This window comes from Parus major, chromosome 3 (assembly GCF_001522545.3).
Source record: "Parus major isolate Abel chromosome 3, Parus_major1.1, whole genome shotgun sequence".
Taxonomy (NCBI): domain Eukaryota; kingdom Metazoa; phylum Chordata; class Aves; order Passeriformes; family Paridae; genus Parus; species Parus major.
In genome coordinates this window covers 26,731,902-26,749,091 of record NC_031770.1, presented here as the reverse complement: position 1 = coordinate 26,749,091, position 17,190 = coordinate 26,731,902, and the positions used below count along the sequence as shown (strand labels likewise).

General features: G+C 40.7%; 1 protein-coding gene across 6 annotated transcripts in view; it reads right to left on the bottom strand.

The window, feature by feature from the left end:
- Positions 1–843: 843 nt before the first annotated feature.
- Positions 844–17,190, bottom strand: part of SOCS5 (suppressor of cytokine signaling 5) — an 82,244-nt gene continuing 65,897 nt past the window's right edge. For all 6 annotated transcript variants that reach the window (XR_004496806.1, XR_001520355.3, XR_001520366.3 and 3 more), the window contains 3 exons: positions 6,720–6,992; positions 3,883–3,983; positions 844–3,108 (listed from right to left, as the gene is read on the bottom strand). The gene's annotated coding sequence lies outside the window, so the exon portion shown is untranslated. The remainder of the gene's footprint in view (positions 3,109–3,882; positions 3,984–6,719; positions 6,993–17,190) is intronic.

The window sequence follows — 17,190 nt, the reverse complement described above, 5'->3', positions numbered from 1 at the left end:
TGTGGTTAATGGATTTGCACACTACATTGTCAAGAGAGGCATGTGCAAGTCAGTAGAAGAGAAGAACAGTATTGATGGGCTGATAATCTCTATAAAAACAGGAAGGAAAGATTCATCTGTAAAAATACAATATGTTTGGAGCTGAACTCAGTAAAAGATTCTATTTTTACTTTCTCATCTTTTATGGTTCCACAGGTAAACCTCTGCTTTTTTTGCAGAAACACCTACAAAAAATATTTGGATTCAATGACCATTTGTCCATGACTATTGAAAGAAGGTAGAGTGATGGAGAACAGTGTGGTAGGAACTATGGATTTATATGGAACATAATAGAGAGAACTGCATAATAACTGCTTGGTTGGCTCAATAACTGGCCAGGAAAAATAGAAAGGGGGAGAAGAGAATCTACTTAAGATTGTCCTAAAATTATTTTCAGTTATTCCCACCAAAATGGAAGAAAAAAACCTTACAAACTTGAGAAAATCAGTCCAAAATAGAAGCCTGGAGCTGACTTCCAAACTACAGCTGCTGGGCAGAGCTGCAGCACTGCCAGTTCTTTGGCTTCTTGCCTAATGGTGACAAGAAAGAATTTATATCAAAACCCATTGCTAATACAAGTCATATTTTAAACATTTGATCAGCATTAAGCTTTGACTTCTCAAGAACTGGCAAGTAATTCATGGTCTGTCCCAACAAACTTTGTGTCATTGAAAACATTCTAGGCTAACTATACCAACAATGTTACCAGCGTAATTTCTGTCATGCCAAGAGTTATATTAAAAAGAAACCCATACATCATTTGGAACAAGGAACATATGTAAATGATTTAGACATACACAATTGTTTGGGGGAGGTTTATTTTATTTTGTCATGTCTTTAATTATGAATCCACAGGAGATCAATGCAAGTATCAAAATCATCATAATGAAATATTTAACCTCCTAGCTGGCTCAAGCAACAGTCATGACAAGATGCTGCCACATCCAATCGCTGTGAAGAAACCAAATGGTAAACAGACACTACATTGCTTGTCAGGCTGCAGTCTCCTCCTCTGAAACCAAATGCCCATAGAGACTAGGCAGAATGAACTGGCTGTTATGATCATTTATATAAAATAACTGAATATTAAAATGAGAGATGATTGTGCTTTACAATTTGCAGTCACTTGTCCTTCAACTGAGCTTTTCACTTGAATATCAAAACCTTATTAAAAGCATTATTAAATGAGGTCTCAGACCACTCCAACATGAAAGACATCTTAAAATCCTTCACTTCTCAAGTCAGGAAGCTCAAAGCAGACAGACTGGCTCTAAAATTAATTTGTTTCAACTTATGTGGCACATGGGCTACTTCTAAGGGCTCCAACAAAACATCAGTACATTGTGTGGTTTTGAATTATTTTGACCCAATTCATCTCTTCCCAGGTCTTAAAAATAACAACACAGCATGCAGTTTGGAGCTGGAAAATGAAAGCATCTGCCATTAACATTGACCCATTCTTCCCGGAGTTTTACTTGCCCCTTCCAAGTCTTGTCGAGGGCTGAGCCTGGGACAAGAGAATGCTGATATCCTGCATATTCTTCCCCACCCCTATTTCCTCATCCCCACTTGTGTTCACTTGCCTTGTACTGTAAACAATTGACCAAACTGGTCTAGAAAAATTAAACTGGAGGACTGGAAATGGCCATGCAACAAAATGACAGTTTGCTTTTTTACCTGCTACTATAAAATCAAAAATTCAAGTGCAGTCTTAAGGAAGTAAGTACTTTAAGTAATGTGAATTACTGAATAAAGCTGCATTTATATAAAATAATGCTTCTAATCACTTCTTACTACTAAAGATTTTCAATATTAATTCTGAAGTGGGACCTGCCTTTTAAAGGATGCTGTGCACCACGTGAGCAGTGGATGGCACACATGCACACACACCTCTTTGTACCCGCACACACACCTCTTTGTACCCATGTATGTCTTGAAGCACACTTTTGCTTTCTCAGAAAGGAATGGTGGTGAGACAGGACCAACCTGATAACAGTGTATATGAATCGACACCACAGCAACAGAGTGACAGCTTCACACTGGCACACAGACAGTAGTCCAGTGGTACTACATTGCTACATCAGTGATGCTGAAGTCACAGCATCACTCTCACAACAGAATACAGAGGAAAAGTTGTGGTTGTACACATTCACCAAGAGGCATTTTTGCTTTGGTAACAAAACCTCACTTTAGTGTTCCTCATTACATCGAGCCTGTGGGGCAGGACTGCAGAGGAGCTGTGAGCCCAGGCTCAGCTCTGCAACAACTTTTCCATTCACAAATGGGACATAAATCATATCAAAAGACAAATCAGGGAAGGTCCAGGATATCCTAACTGAAAGCATCTCTGCTTGGCAAATGTGTGCTCTTGCTCTCTCTTCTGATAAGAGAGCACATTCCTGGAGTTCAGTGTCCCTGTACAGACACCACTACCATCACCAGTATTTACAACACACACATACTCCCAGGGCAGATTACCCCCTTCCCAGTACCAAGGAGATGGTACTTCTCACCCAGGATGCACACAGCACTGACCTGGTCCTGACTAACACTTGCCCTTGACTGTCATTAACTTCAAAGAAGACTTGAAGCACACTGTTGGGCCATTTCAATCTGGACATGTAGGTTTCTAGAAGCTTTTGTCCATGTACTGAGCCTTTCCTTATTGTAGGACTGGCACCTTCAGGAGCCTCTTGTTCTGTGGGGCAGCACCTGGATGTCTTCTACTGTCTTTACCTTCTCTGTACTTTTGGCTTTCTCCATCTTTTCAGTAATGCCCAGTGCTAATCTTCCTTTGTTCCAATGTGACCAAGGGCTGGCTCTTCTCCTCTTGACTTGGTCATTGTGCAGCAGATTCCTCATGAGGAAAAGCAGAGAAGTGAGTGGAGTGCTGCAGGTGGGTGCTAAAAGGGCACCAGGTACCCTGTTGGCCTCCCATTCAATGCAGTGTCTTCCTCAGTGCGTCATTGCTTGGATTTCATTTCCATCAGATGCTTCCCTCAGCCCCTCTCTTTCCCTCCACACTGAGGGTGGAGATCTGTAGGAACAGGAGGGCTCTGCCCAGGGGTCCTGGGCAGGTAAAAGGAGACAAGAGACAAAAAATAACAAAAGGATATTGAGAAATCTGCTAAATAACAAGGAAACAAGCAATAAATGCATTGTCATGGCCTGAAGCCCACAAAACAGGGCTTTCAGTAACCATAAGCACTGGGAATATTCATAGGTGTCCTGGTTTAGGGCAAATTTGGGACCCCCAAATGGGATTCTTCCAGAAAGCAAATTCAAGCAGCCCCTCCCCCAACTGATTTGGGGAAAAAACCTGTTTATTTAACAGAATTTGAATAATATTAAACAATAAAACCTCTCGCTGTTTGATGAGATGGCAAATCCAGGAAAAAGTATTTTTCATGTTCTTATCAGTCAGGTTCTGATCAGTCCCTTCAGGGCTGGAAAGTGCCAAGGCCCAGGCCCTGGTGGGCCACAGGCGTGAGCTCCTGGGGATTGTCTGGGTTTTCAGTCCAGGGCAGGTTTGAACAGATTCAAGTCCAGGGAGCTTCTCTGCCTCAGCTAGCTACAACCTAGCTAAAAGCAAAGGAGAGCTCTGTCCCGCTGTCTGTCCATGCTGCAGACACCACAGTCCAGGAGCAGGATGCGGGGCAGTCAGTGTTTTTTCTCAACACAAACTGCACACTTCTTCCCCCCTTCTCTCTTAGAGCCAGTCTTAATGGTGCAGAACTTAATATGTAACATAAACAAGGTGACTGAAGATACAAGCATCATAAAGTCAACCCAGGAAAATAGGCTGCTTTTTACAAAAAAACTTTCGTGAACATTGATACTTACCTCTATTTTGATATTTTTGGGTCCTTATGTCTGAGCTGATTTGTTCATTTTGAATTCAGCTGTTGGCCAGTCAAGCAAGAGCAGGAGAGAAAACCATGGTCCTGTAAAAAAAGAGAAACTATATTCCCAGTTTTTCCAATGCAACAGAGGCAGTAGGATTCAGTGCAGAAGTATACTGCTAATACTCAGTACCAAATCAGCACTCAAATATCTTCTGTTAAAGGACTTTTATTATTTTTAAAAAGGGGTGGAGAGTATGATTTTAATTTCCAGGATCCACTCAAGTTCAGAGCAAACATCTTCTCAGTAAAAGATAATGTTAAAGTTTTGTCTTGTTCAACAGTCTCATCTAGAGTGAAAAATACCTTTCTCATGCACATCTCTATATTTGTTCTCCACCTGGCACTACACAAGATTTAAAAACTCTTTCCAAGTTCATTGTGCATGTTGTATGACAGGTGTTTGCAGGGAAAGCCAAAATAACTTCATATGTGTCAGCCCTTCCCATAAGCACTTACACCACATCAGCTTCTGTTTTACATATGGACAGAGCACACCTGCAGTCTTTAATGGGTATGCTTTTTGAATATCTTGGGGCAGCTTTGGTTCATTTGTGTCTGGTTCTTACGTCTAAGATAGCCTCAGGATCTTAAGCAAATGCCTATTAAACCATCCCTTCAGGTAGCAGTTGATGAGTACCAATGTACATTAGATTGTGGGATATTATATCACAAAGATTTACATATTAACTCTAGATTTGTGTTATATTATATTGGAGTAGTACTTAGAGTCATGCTGCATGACTTACCTGAAATTGCCAAGGTGAAATTTGAATTGAGACTCCTAATTAATTAACTTTCTACATTTTTAAATCAATGGCAAGTTTGAATAAATCAAGGCAAGGTAAGATTTTATGAAATAACTGTTTAAAATAGTCTCTGGGTTTTTGTGCTTCATTTCTGTAAGACAACTAGGCCCAAAACTAGATTTTTACCTGGTCTTCACATCAACATTTTTATCTGATCATCTTCCATCAGTTGCTATGTGTTACGTACATACTTGCACGCACTTTGTTTCAACACTTCCATCAAAATCTTTCATCACTGGGAGACTATTTCTCTTTTATTGGTGTTCCAATCCAAATCAATGTCCCAGGAAGAGATCCAGCTCATATTCTCTGTGTCCCCATTTCTGCTCCTCACAGAAGCCATATAACATTAAGTCTTCAAATGCTCAGCATTTGCACTGAGTACATTTGAATGGATACTGTGATATACAGTTCCCTGCACAGCACATCACATTGATTTTGTCAGCAGTTACTTCTGATGCCAAGCAGAGAGCTGACTGATCTAAGCTCCATTTCATAGAAACTTCATGTCCCTTTTCATTCTTGCATTTGAATGACTTCTACTTCTGGATCAGCCTGGCACGTCTTTGGGCATCCCCAGATCAAGTCTTTCAGTTCTGTACTAAAATGAGACAGCCTACTTCTCTCTTCAGGACTTGCCACCACAGTGTGGGATAGAATTATTTTCTTTGATGATCTTCTTGTAGGAAATTCCCAGTCAGTAAGATGTAAAACAACAGAAACAAGCCAATGAAAGTATAACTACATTCACCTTTAGCCAAATAACCTCTAGACTCATAACATGAGTCAGTGATCTCCTGGTACAGCAAAAAGGAAGTTAATAAATTGAAGGCCATTGAAAGGATCAATAACAGAATATAGGGAAGAGAATGGTGCTAGTCATCACTTTGATGTTGAAATATTCTTATACTTTTCTCTAATGCTTCTAAGAAACACCTATTTTGCTGGTACTGAAGACCATGCAGAAGCCATCTGCATTATGAAAGACTTTATAAACAGAAGCCTGAAATAGTTCTCATCACCTTTCATTCATGAGAAAACCATAGGACAGAAGCATTTGTGTGTTTCATCACAGCCATCAGCTGTATATTGCTGTAGTCAGGGAAGTTTGCCATTGCCTCTAGTCTGTCAGTGTGTTCCATTTATCCCACATGGGGTCACTTGAGCTTATTTCTTGCTTTTCATCTCCTTTCCTTACTTGAAACTAAAGCAAAGTGACAGGTACATAGATACTAAACAGCATGACTGAGCTGGATCTCCAAAGGACTCAGACATTCTGACAGTGTTTTTTTAATTGAGTCATCTTCTTTGAAGATGCAGCCACCTGAGAATAAGCCTTTGATTTCACCATGTGTGTTCTTGGAGGTGGCACAGCCTTTGCTTCTATATAGCCCTAAGCAAGAACCCACATATAGTGATGCTGCAGGAAATTATATTTGTGACTCACAGCTTTTCCACAGCCTCCAAAACACTTCACAGTTTGGTGACCTCAGATGGGCACATCACTTGGTTTGGAAAGGGGGTTTTTGAACCTGGGACAATACTCTCTGGCTAGGACTTCTCCAAATGGCCCAGAGGTCAGGTACAATACCAGGTGGCTAATGGGGAGTCTCATTCTGAATTATGGGGCTCTCCCACATCAGAACATATAAGGTTCGGGAGCTGGATTTAAAATCCTTGTTACTCTTCATACTTTCCATAAAGAAAGCTTTCAGAAGAGTTTTTGGCAAAGTTTAAAAAAAAAAAAATCCTATAATGATACCAGCCACTTGAGGTAGAGAAAAAGCATCATTGCTGTGGTTACACAGCTCCCTAAATTCCTGCAGACTGTGGCTGGGAAGAACTGCACAGTTGCTTATTTGTCCCTAAGACTTAGCTCCTCACCTGCAATTAGAAGCTATTTTTAGAAACTTCCTATACAAAGGCAAATGAAGAACTCAAAAAAAAAAATAATTATCATCCCACTTACCTGTGCCGTTTAAGCCTTCCATAAGTCTGTCCGCCCCTTACCATGGAGGTAAGCCATGGGTGAGTTTGGGATGCCTTTGGAGATTTCATAAGGTGGGAAAATGGAGAAGAAGTGCCATTTCTCAAGTAGATTCAAGCAAGACCAAATAGTTTGTTGCTATAAATTGAGGTAGAGCAATTGATTTCAGTCAGTAGCCAACGGGCATGGGGTAAAAGTTGCCACTGTTGTCCAGTCCAGGACCCACCTGCCATTATTCCTGATGCCTGTACTGAGCTGAAAACAGAGGAATGCAAGATAGGGAATGAGGAAGAAAAATATAACACACAATCATTTGCATTATATCACACATGCTTGTGCTGATTTCAGGGTCACTTAATGAGTCTTGGCTGATAGGTCTCTGACCCCAGCAATAGCTCTCCTTCAGTATGAGGCACAATGCTGAGCCCATTACACCACAGGCTCTTTCATAAGTGTATAATGGTTCTAAGTTGAATAGGCCCCCAACAGACATTAAAAAGCACTTGATAATTAAAGTGCAAATGATGCTCCACATTCCTCCACTTCACAGTCCTACACTGCCCATTCTGCCAGCCATAAGCTTAATTCCCAGCTCTTGCTTATGAGTCCCATATCTCTATTTTTCAGCATACTGCTGACATTAATTTTACAAGATCTCTGTATAGGTCTGAAAGCTGGCCTATGTTGAATCACATTAATAGGCCAACAGCACATGCAGCTCAATTTTTTTTTAAGCTCAGACATGTGTTTCTGCGTCTGTTTGCCCTCTTACCCTCTTCATTTCTTAATATGCTACAATTAAATTAATGAGTGAGACTTCCATATTCCCAGCTCTGCAATTTTAACTGCAGGACTTCACTACACTGACTTCACCAGCTTGCTCTATTGCCTGGTCATAAAGGTCTGCTAATCTGCTCATGAATCCAGTCTGAAACCCTGGTAGTTTGTTCCTTACCACTTTCACTTATATGATCTATAAAATCACAAATGTAAATGAAAAAGAAAAAAAAAATTAAAAAGCAGCTGTTTTGAGACCTTTGAAGTATCTGAAATGTATCTTACAAGGAGCAAATGCTTTTTGCAGAAAAACCTAGAAACCCGAACAGACATTTGGCAGTCTTCTGTCAACTAGCCAGGCACTGGCGAAGCACGTACAAGGAATACCCATCTGAGCTGAATTTCATTTACTAGTAAACTTTGTTTTTACTAAGGAGGAAAAAGCGAACCTGAGAAAGAGTTAAGAATTTCCTTGTCTCATTACTGCTGACCTTCCATTAGTCACTGAAAATGAAACGGCTTGTAATGGGATCTTGTGGTTTCCAAGGCTCTAGAAAAGCCATTTTTATGAGGTTGCTGCTTGATGACTCTGATGAGTCACACCTCATGAAAAAAAAAAAGGCAGATTTGAGAGCAGCCAGTTCCAGCAGTCAGTGAGATATGAATGGTCCCCAGACTCCTGTCCCAGGGAGGAGCACTGTCAAAGGCTTGGGAACAGGTCCACCCTGGTCTCAGAGGGGCAGCACAGCACTGTTTGGGATGCTGCCAATACATGCTCACTCAGTGCCAGGGAGCACAAGTGGAGCCATGTTCACAGAAATGTTGAGGAGGAACAGAGAGGCAGCTTCTCAGCAAACACTTGGATTTTTGCAAGCAGCTGTATCAGACAGCACAGCAGCCATCATAAAATTAGGCTTTTCTCTCTCTTATTATGGTTTACTAGCACCCACAGTAAATTATAGACTCATAGAATCATCTAAGGTAGAAAAGACATCTAAGATAAAGTACAACCATTAAGCCAGCACTGACTGTCAAGTCCATGTCTAAAGCATGTCCCTAAGCACCAATCTACACTTCTTTTAAATACCTCCAGGGATGGTGACTCAACCACTTCCCTGGGCAGCTTTTTCCAATGCCTGACCCTTCACCAGCTTCATTGCCCAAATGAAGGCATTGCCCAAACCTTCATTGCCCAGTGCCTCATACACAGAAAAAATAAAACATCCAGAAAAAAGTAAAAAGGGCAAAAAGCAACTCCCCCTGTTTCCACCACGACTAAAATAATTTCATACTACCATCATACTACCTTGAAGGTTTTGGATAAGCTACATAAAAGCTATTTTGCAGGTACTGCACACCTTAATTGATGTGATAATGTTCACTTGCAGTTGCTCTATGTTGAGTGTACCTACCTGTAATATTTACTAAAAAGATGGAATTTCTTTTTAGGAGGAACTTAATACAGTAATACTCCAATGATATATGTGAAAGAGGCCTTGAGCTATTTAATGTTATAGAAAATTTAAAATACTTATATACAAATCAGCCACTTGAATTCAAACAATTTCTGTGATGACTGCAGCAGAAATAATATTCCTCCAACTTCAAGAATGGCGATAAGGAAAATATGAGGAACTACAGACTGGTCAACTTCACCTTAGTCTCTAGGAAGCTGATGGAGGCAACTGTCCTGAAAAGCATTTCCAAACACATGGAGGGTAAGAAAGTGATTGGCAACAGTTGGCATGGATTTACAAAGGAAATAATCTTGTTTAATCAACCTAGTAGCCTTCTACAATGTTGTACATTTCCTTTGTATGTCTGAATTCAGTTTGGCACTTCTTGCTCATGCATACATGTTTCCTGCCACTTTTGCTTGATTTCCTATGCTTTCAGATGGTCCTTTCCTGAGCACTCATCACTCCTGGGCTTCTTTTCTCTCTGCAGCCATATTCCATAGGATTCTTCTAAGCAAATAATTGAAAGGATTTTTATGAATGAATGTTATGAGATCACTTAAAGAATCATTGGCAAAGGTATAAGCAACAGCACAACAAATTTTGTTGGCAAGATTCACTCTGCCACTTACTAAATGGCTAAGGCACACTGAGGAAAAGCAACTAACTAAAATCCCTAGTCAATCAACCCAAACCAAAATAAACCAAAAACTGTGTACAAGTGTGTAAGAGTGTGTGTGTGAGTGTGTGTGTGTGTGTGTGTTTGTGAAAAAGGGATAGAAAGGGTAAGGATAAAAAGGAATATGGTCAGAAAGTCCTGATATCACTTAACAGCATTTAAATTTAGCAGCACTTAAATTTAACATTTACCTTAACTTAAACTTAACACTTCAACAATGGAATAATATAGGATGTACTGTATCACAACAGCAACTTAGTTACAGGCCTAACTTACTTACATATCTGAAGTACTTAAGGATCTAAGAGAGCAACATTTCTCCCATATTTGATGTAGCATACGCACATCAGTTGTATGCACACAGATGTAAGGAGCCTGTACAGGGTACCTCTAAAAAGTATTCCTCCAAGGTAGTGAAATACTTTGGAAATCTTTGCATCTTTTGACTTTTTTCAGCTAAGAGTCAAGGCTCAAGGAGTGGGCTCCAGAATCTGTCCTTGTTTGGCAATCCTCTGAGTGCAGCAAACCTGAGAGGCCTCACTCAGAGGGAGGTTGCTGGTCACAGCCCTTTGCTGTCCAGGAGAGCTCAAAGGGTCTCCTTTTGGACTGCAGTTAATAAGATCACAAGAGAGTGGGCTTTAGTCATAACCGTGCTCCATCCTGGCTGCACTTCAGCTCAGAAATTTTCTTTGAAAGTGTGAGAACAAGAATGTTATGCCATTCAGGCAAAAAACAAACAAACAAACAAATTTCCAAGGCTGCTCATAAAATAAAAAAGCAGGGGCTGGTTAGAGAGCACAAGTTCTGGAAGCAGAAAGTGTTTCTGATAAGCTCAAGAGGACCTGACCCCAGGTGCTCTTTGTCAAGGTCAAGGCCTAATGAGCATTACTTTGATCACACTGTGGTGTGAAAAATAGGGGGGGAAAGGTGTATTTTGCTCTCCTGAAATCCAGGGCTGTGATCCTGCTTTTTGGCTGCTCACTCCTCTTAGCTTCTTCAACTCCACAGCCCTATGGTCACTGCAGCCATGGCTACCTCTGGCCCTTGTGTCACCAGCCAGCTCTTCCTTGTTCATAGAATCAGGTCCAGCAAAGAACCTTTTCACTTTTTGATCACTTGTTTGTACAGCATCCTATCTTGCTCAATACTGTTCTGCACTGATGGAAATCTCCCTGTAAACATTGTTTGAAGTTTGCAGCATTGACAGTGAAAGCTGTTCTCAGTAGGCACGAGTGCCAGGAAGCCACATGCTGCTCCACTTTGTTTCCTTACTGTAGCAGCATAACTCTTAAAAATCAGACTTTTGGCACAAATAACGATAATCACACTGACAGGATATTCTATCATCAGTGTTTAAAATGTGATGTTTAGTGAAAACTGTGCTGGATGTATCTTTATAATTATTCACACCAAAAAAAAATCAGATAGAAGTGTTAAGGCACCAATTCATAAAAACACTGTATATTCCCTTTGAGCTCTTTTTTTATACCAACCTGAGTTTGCCAAATATTAGCATGCATAGCATGCATGTTTAGCAAAAGTTAGCATGCTCAAGCCCTCTGTCTAATGTAAGGTTAATTCTCATAGAAGTTAAAATTAATGCTTTACCATCCTCCTTCTTCTCTACAGTGAGATTCTAAACACTCTTTAAAATATCACCTCTGCAGCACTGTCAACAGAAAGCAATAATTTTGGCTGTCCAAACTGAAATACCTAAGAGAGCCTTTGTTTCCAAGGATAGGTGTTTAAAACTCTTTGAACACAAGACAGTTTTAAAGGCATCTAAACTGGAATTCCAAAAAAACAAAGGCAAGGAAAATCACTAATTGGCTAGTAAAAGCAGTCTGTAACTTAAGAATTGCCTGATTTTTAATGGTTGAAAATTGGAATCTTAATGTTATACTAACCTGTTTTTACATTTTCAGTAGAAACAGATGGAATGATGTTGCTCATGTAATGCCAACACCATGTTGTTACATAGTCTTTATTAAAATTGCTCCAGGACAAAAAAAAACTGTATGCACAAAGGTAAGGGGTGAGGAAAGTTGGCAACTGCATTGGATATTCAGGCTTGAGTCCTTTAACTCTGAGCCAACCCTGTGCTTCATTGAGAAATCCCCACAGCTTCATTAAGAGTGAAGTAGAAGGGAAGCTGGGTGCAGGGTACTGAGTGAACTGTGTCCATGAGACTCTTGTCCTGCCAAAAGCAGTGGAGACACACAAATAAAAAGGAACAACAGAAGGGGTAACATGTACAAAATGAAGAAAACCAATCTTCCCAAATTAAAGCAGCAGAGAGGAGTACAAGAAGAATGAGATTTAAAGGACATTATTGAATTGAGAATTATCATAATCTTATTTTTAAATCCAGGAAAAGCCCCAAATTTTCCTTCCCTATCTTGCTTAGAAATTAATCCCAGTTCCGACAAATGGGATGCAGAGCAGATAGGCACCTGTGTGTGTGCATACATATATAAATGTATCTTGAATACGTGCTTCTACAGTATGATCCACAGCCACTGAATTAGATGGAACCATTCCCATTTGGATTCAATGGGTTTTGTATCAGGTCCCCAAACTCTGTGATTTAGCTTTGAAATAAAAAGAAAGGGACAATAAAATGCTAGATAAGTTCTCATTCTGAAAAATCTGAGCTGATCTGCTGAAGGGGGGGGTGGGAAGAGGGGAAGGAGGGCAAAAAAAAGCCAGACCGAAAAACCAAAATAACATCCCTCAAACTTTTAATCTTCCAGTCATGTAAATGCCTTCAATTAACTAACATTGATTTCCCTTTGCTTATATGGAGAATTTTTATGCCCCAAAAGGAAGCAGTAAAAACATTTCCATGATAACCATAAAGATCAATGAAAAGAAAATAAAGTTTTCCGTTCCATTACCTTTTCTGTGTGGTAATCAATTGCAGAAGAACTGTACAGGTTCAATTAAGCAACTAAATAAAAAGTAATTAAGAGCCACAGGGGATCTTTATTTTACTTATGTTCAAGTGGAGTCCAACTGCAGGCCTCACTGACTTGTTTGTACTGTATTGAGGGGTTTAATTTCTGTGAACCAGTCCATCAGCATTAGCTGATCATGATTAGGAAAATGGGGTTAGAGAAAACAGAGGTACTGAAAATAGCTTTTTCCAAATGTTACCTTCCCTCCTCTCTGCTTCTTTCCAAATGGGATTATCCTGAGCTCTCAGCACATAGCAAAGTGAAAATGAACCTTCAGCAAAACAAAGGTTTTTGCTTTGAAACATAAGATACAACTCAGGAAAACATGGAATGCTCTGCCCCAGATGATCAAGTGCCTGAGCACATGCTCACCTTTAAGCACTTGCTTAGATGTTCCACTGACTTCAGGTTTAGCATATGCTTAAAAAAGCTCCCTGTGTCTTACAGAATTTCAAGTTCATACTAAGTGGTGAGAGATTCATTTAAAAAGGAAATATAATTCTTTTTTAGAACTTGAAAAAAATAGCTGTGGGTTTGGTTTTGGATTTCTTATTTTGAAGTCTGGATTTTTATTTTAGGCAAATAACTCATGACTTCATTATAGACAGTTAGTTTCACATGGGCAGAAACAAAGCTCCTGGAGACATGCAGTGTTAAATTTGTGCAGAAAGCTGAATGGAAGATTTCAGAGGAACTGGCACCTATGGGATGCTTTGCCAATGGAAAGCAGTTTTGTGGGGATCTGGGATTACATATACATGTATGCCAGTGCATACACACACACACACAAAAATTATCGTAGGAAAATTAGCTACTTTACTTCAGGCAATAGCTGAAATTTTAGAGATTCAAATGAAGCCATTGTTTCATCCACAACTTTTACACACACTGGCAGGGACTCATCACCTCTAACCCCTGAAGCCTCATAGTCATATGTCCCAGACTACGCCAGCTGTATGAGTGGGTGACTTGGGGTGGCACCAAGAAGGGAAAGTGGATTATATCTCTGGCACTGCATGACACAGCACAGGGACCAAAATGCCTTTCAATCTCTGCAGTCTGGCCTTGAACCTGTAATACACCTCCTCAGCTTCATCAGGGACCTGTGGCATCCCTGTTCAACCATGGTTCATTATACCCCTCTGCAGCAGGGACCCACAGGGCTCAACATGCCTGCAACCAGCCCTCCTTCCCACCCTCTCCGGCCATCAGCTAAAGAAGAGCCGAAGGCAAGAAAGCACCTCCATGCTTGATATGGCAGCTGATGGTCCACCAAGCATTCAATTGGGCCATATAGAAAAAAAAGAGAGATTGTACCATCACGTTTCATGAACAGTCAGTATAATCGTACATCTCACCAAGAGCTGCACCTACAAAGGGCACAATTTGAGAAAAAAAATCACTCTCAGAAATCTGTTTGAAAAATGATAGCTTGGTATTGCTCATAAATTAAGCCACTCTGTTTCACTGCCAAAATATTCAACAAATTTCTTTTTTGGGCTGCTCATTTTTCATTCCTTCAGGCTACGTTTAACTAAGTCATCTCCCTATAAATCCTGGCTCCTGCATTCACAATGCAGTGGGTCTTCTCTAGAAATTCTTAGAATTGGTGCATTCCTGATGCATGACAGTCCTTCAACTTCTTCCCTTTTGAAAGGAAAAAAAATGGAAATCAATCCTTCTCCAAGTTTATCAGAAGGGCAGCCAAACACTGATGTTATACAGTAAAATCTTGAACTAGGAACTAGGCAGCTATTTTAATCTGTGGGCTTATTTCACATCTGTCAAGGACAGTATATTTAGAACTGGACAAGCTATTTCTTCACTGCACCTCTGATATAAAAAATTGTCCAAGCACAGCAATTCTCTGATGAAGTCTTACGCACTTTGGCAATCCTTTGTGAAAGAGTTTAGATAACACACCAGCTATCAACAGGGCCAGGATTTAAAAACAGTAAATAAATGTCTATGACATATAGAACTGGAGCTCTACATCAAAGAACAACACAAACAGAACATCACTGCTATTCAATCAAGCATGGCTATTTAATTATACCTTCTAGGCACTATCAGATTTGAGTGAATCACTCAGATCAAGGCAACAAAATAGAACAAGCTCTTTTGTCACTGCTTACCCTCCCAGAGTAAAGCATATGTGAATGTGATGTAAGTGATGACCTCTGAGCAACTGACAGCAAACAGAGCAGGAAAGCTCTCCTGAGCCAGAAAGAAGGAGGAGCTTCTTTAAGGTACCCCTTCCCAGCCATGCCACCAGGCAGTACTGCAGCTGGCTGCCAGCCTTTTCAGAAGTGCATAGCCTTTGAGCATCAAAAAAAGCAGAAGGATTTAAAATTACCTTGCCTCCAAACTAGCCGTCCTTACCACAGCACAAAGCTGATAAAAGCTAGGTGGATTTTAAGCCTTTGCTTAAAATCCAGGCTTTTTGGAGTTGATAAAATAGAAATGGAGTAGACGTGAAAACAGCATCCTTAGTGAGTGTTGGCAGCATAAAGAGTCTGCAGTGTCTGCAGAAATGACTGGGGATTGTCCATTTAGGGCAGTAAGTAGTCATTCCATGCCACACTTCTTGGCTAGAAACACTAAAACCAGTGTGGATTTAGCCACCAGAAAAAACGGCTGCTGCAGCATTTCATTGCAAGCAGTTTTCTTTTTTTTAATCAGCCATTTGGATAATAAAAGTATTAAAAATGAAAGCATTACTGTCCAGCATGTTGTAAGATACCAGAAACCTTACCCATCTGTCTCATCCAGCCTGCCATATGCCTTGTCTCACCAGCTGGAGCTGTGGGCTACAGCCAGAAGAGGAGATGCTTGTGCTATGAACAGCAAAGGTCTTTACAGCCTGCGCACTGTGCAGGGACTACAGCTTGTTTGCTGCAGCTTGGGTACAGAGCTGCCTTTAATGTCAAGGCAAAAGACAGACACTGGGCACTGTATTACCGTCCCCATTCTCACTAAGAGCTGAAGAGCTTGGATTTGGGACCTCTCATAACCAAAACTCTAGAGCCTAAGAGCCATTTGTACTTGCAGCCTATTAATAGGCAATGAGAGGAAGCATCACCCTCTGCACTCATGCAGACTGTCCTTTGAACGACTTCTCAGAATGCTTTGATAAGCATTACAGTAGTAATAAAATACTGAAGCACAATGCAGCCTGAACCAATCACCACCAAACAGGAGTCTACAAGGACTTCCATGTATTTGCTACTTCTCTGCTCTTCTACGTTTTTATGCTTTAAGGGAAGAAGAAAAAAAAAAAGCTAAGTTAGGAGTTATTGTCTGGGACATGCCAGAGGACAAACTGCCTAGTAAGGCTGAAATTAAATGACCTGTTCATTCACCACGCAACCACCCATGGACTGCTCCAGACCCACCCATCACAACTCTTCAGGGTACCCCTCTCTAAGTGCTGTACAGAGAGAACTGCAGAGAGACCATTGCAGGTAACGACCTGTCAAAAAATGCAGGAGCATTGAAACAAACAACCCCCCCAGAAAAAACCTTACACCTCCTGCTCTCATCATAAGCCACAGATGCTTAACAAATCCCAGAGGAAAATGCCTTTATGATCCTCAGAAGCTTGTGTTTCTTTAGGGTGCTGAGGATAACAAAAAACCCACCTGCTACCCTGAGGTGAGGAGTAAATTCCACCCTGATCCAACTATCAATGTCACTGGGAGAATGACAATCTAACAGGCTGTCAAAAGACCTTCCTTGACTTCCCCATGCAGTCTCATCCCCAGGCTTGCCCTGGAGGGGAGAGCAGTATTGCCCCTTGCCTCACCTGATGTAGAACAAGCTTCAGCTCTGGATTGCCTTGGGGCTATTCAGCAGGGCCCTGGCATTGGCCTCTTGGAGAGCTGCAATGCAAACCTGCACTTCTGCTGCTGATTTAATATTTCACTCCTCTGCTCCCTCTCCTTTTCCTGCACATCAGCTCCATTCCTCCCATGCATTTCTCACTTTCCAGCTCAGTCTTCCTTTATCTCCTTCCCATCTTGCAATTCACCCTCTTTACCTAGACAGATCACAGCTACATAGTCATGGGAGTCATCCTTCACCTTCTTTATGGAAATGAAACACAAAGTGTCATCTACATTTCAGTGACATATTTTTACTGCAGCTGAAAACTGCAGTCTCAAGATCAAGAGCTTTGGTCCTAACCACATCCTCTAAAGCCCACCCAACCTTAACTCGTTTTAAAAATAATATTTCACTGGCAAGAGGTATGATACAAGCTAGCAAAATACCATTTCCTCCATTAATGCCTGTGGAGTTATAATGTTCTTGCCATAATCTGCCTGCAGATGTACCATAGGTATTGAGAAAGAGCTCAGAGACTCAAAAGAATCAGGAAATGACCACTTACTGGGGTACAGAGTCAGCTTGTTTTGTACAAACTGTCTGGCTCACTAAGACAGTCTTGTCTTAGACTTGCCAGCCAAGCAATATGAGCTACTGATGTACGTCTGGAAAATATTTATGATAAAAATTATGGTTTCAAAAAGAATAGCAAGTAAGTAGCAGATCCAGCTGGCATGCAAATTGTGCATAATGTTTAT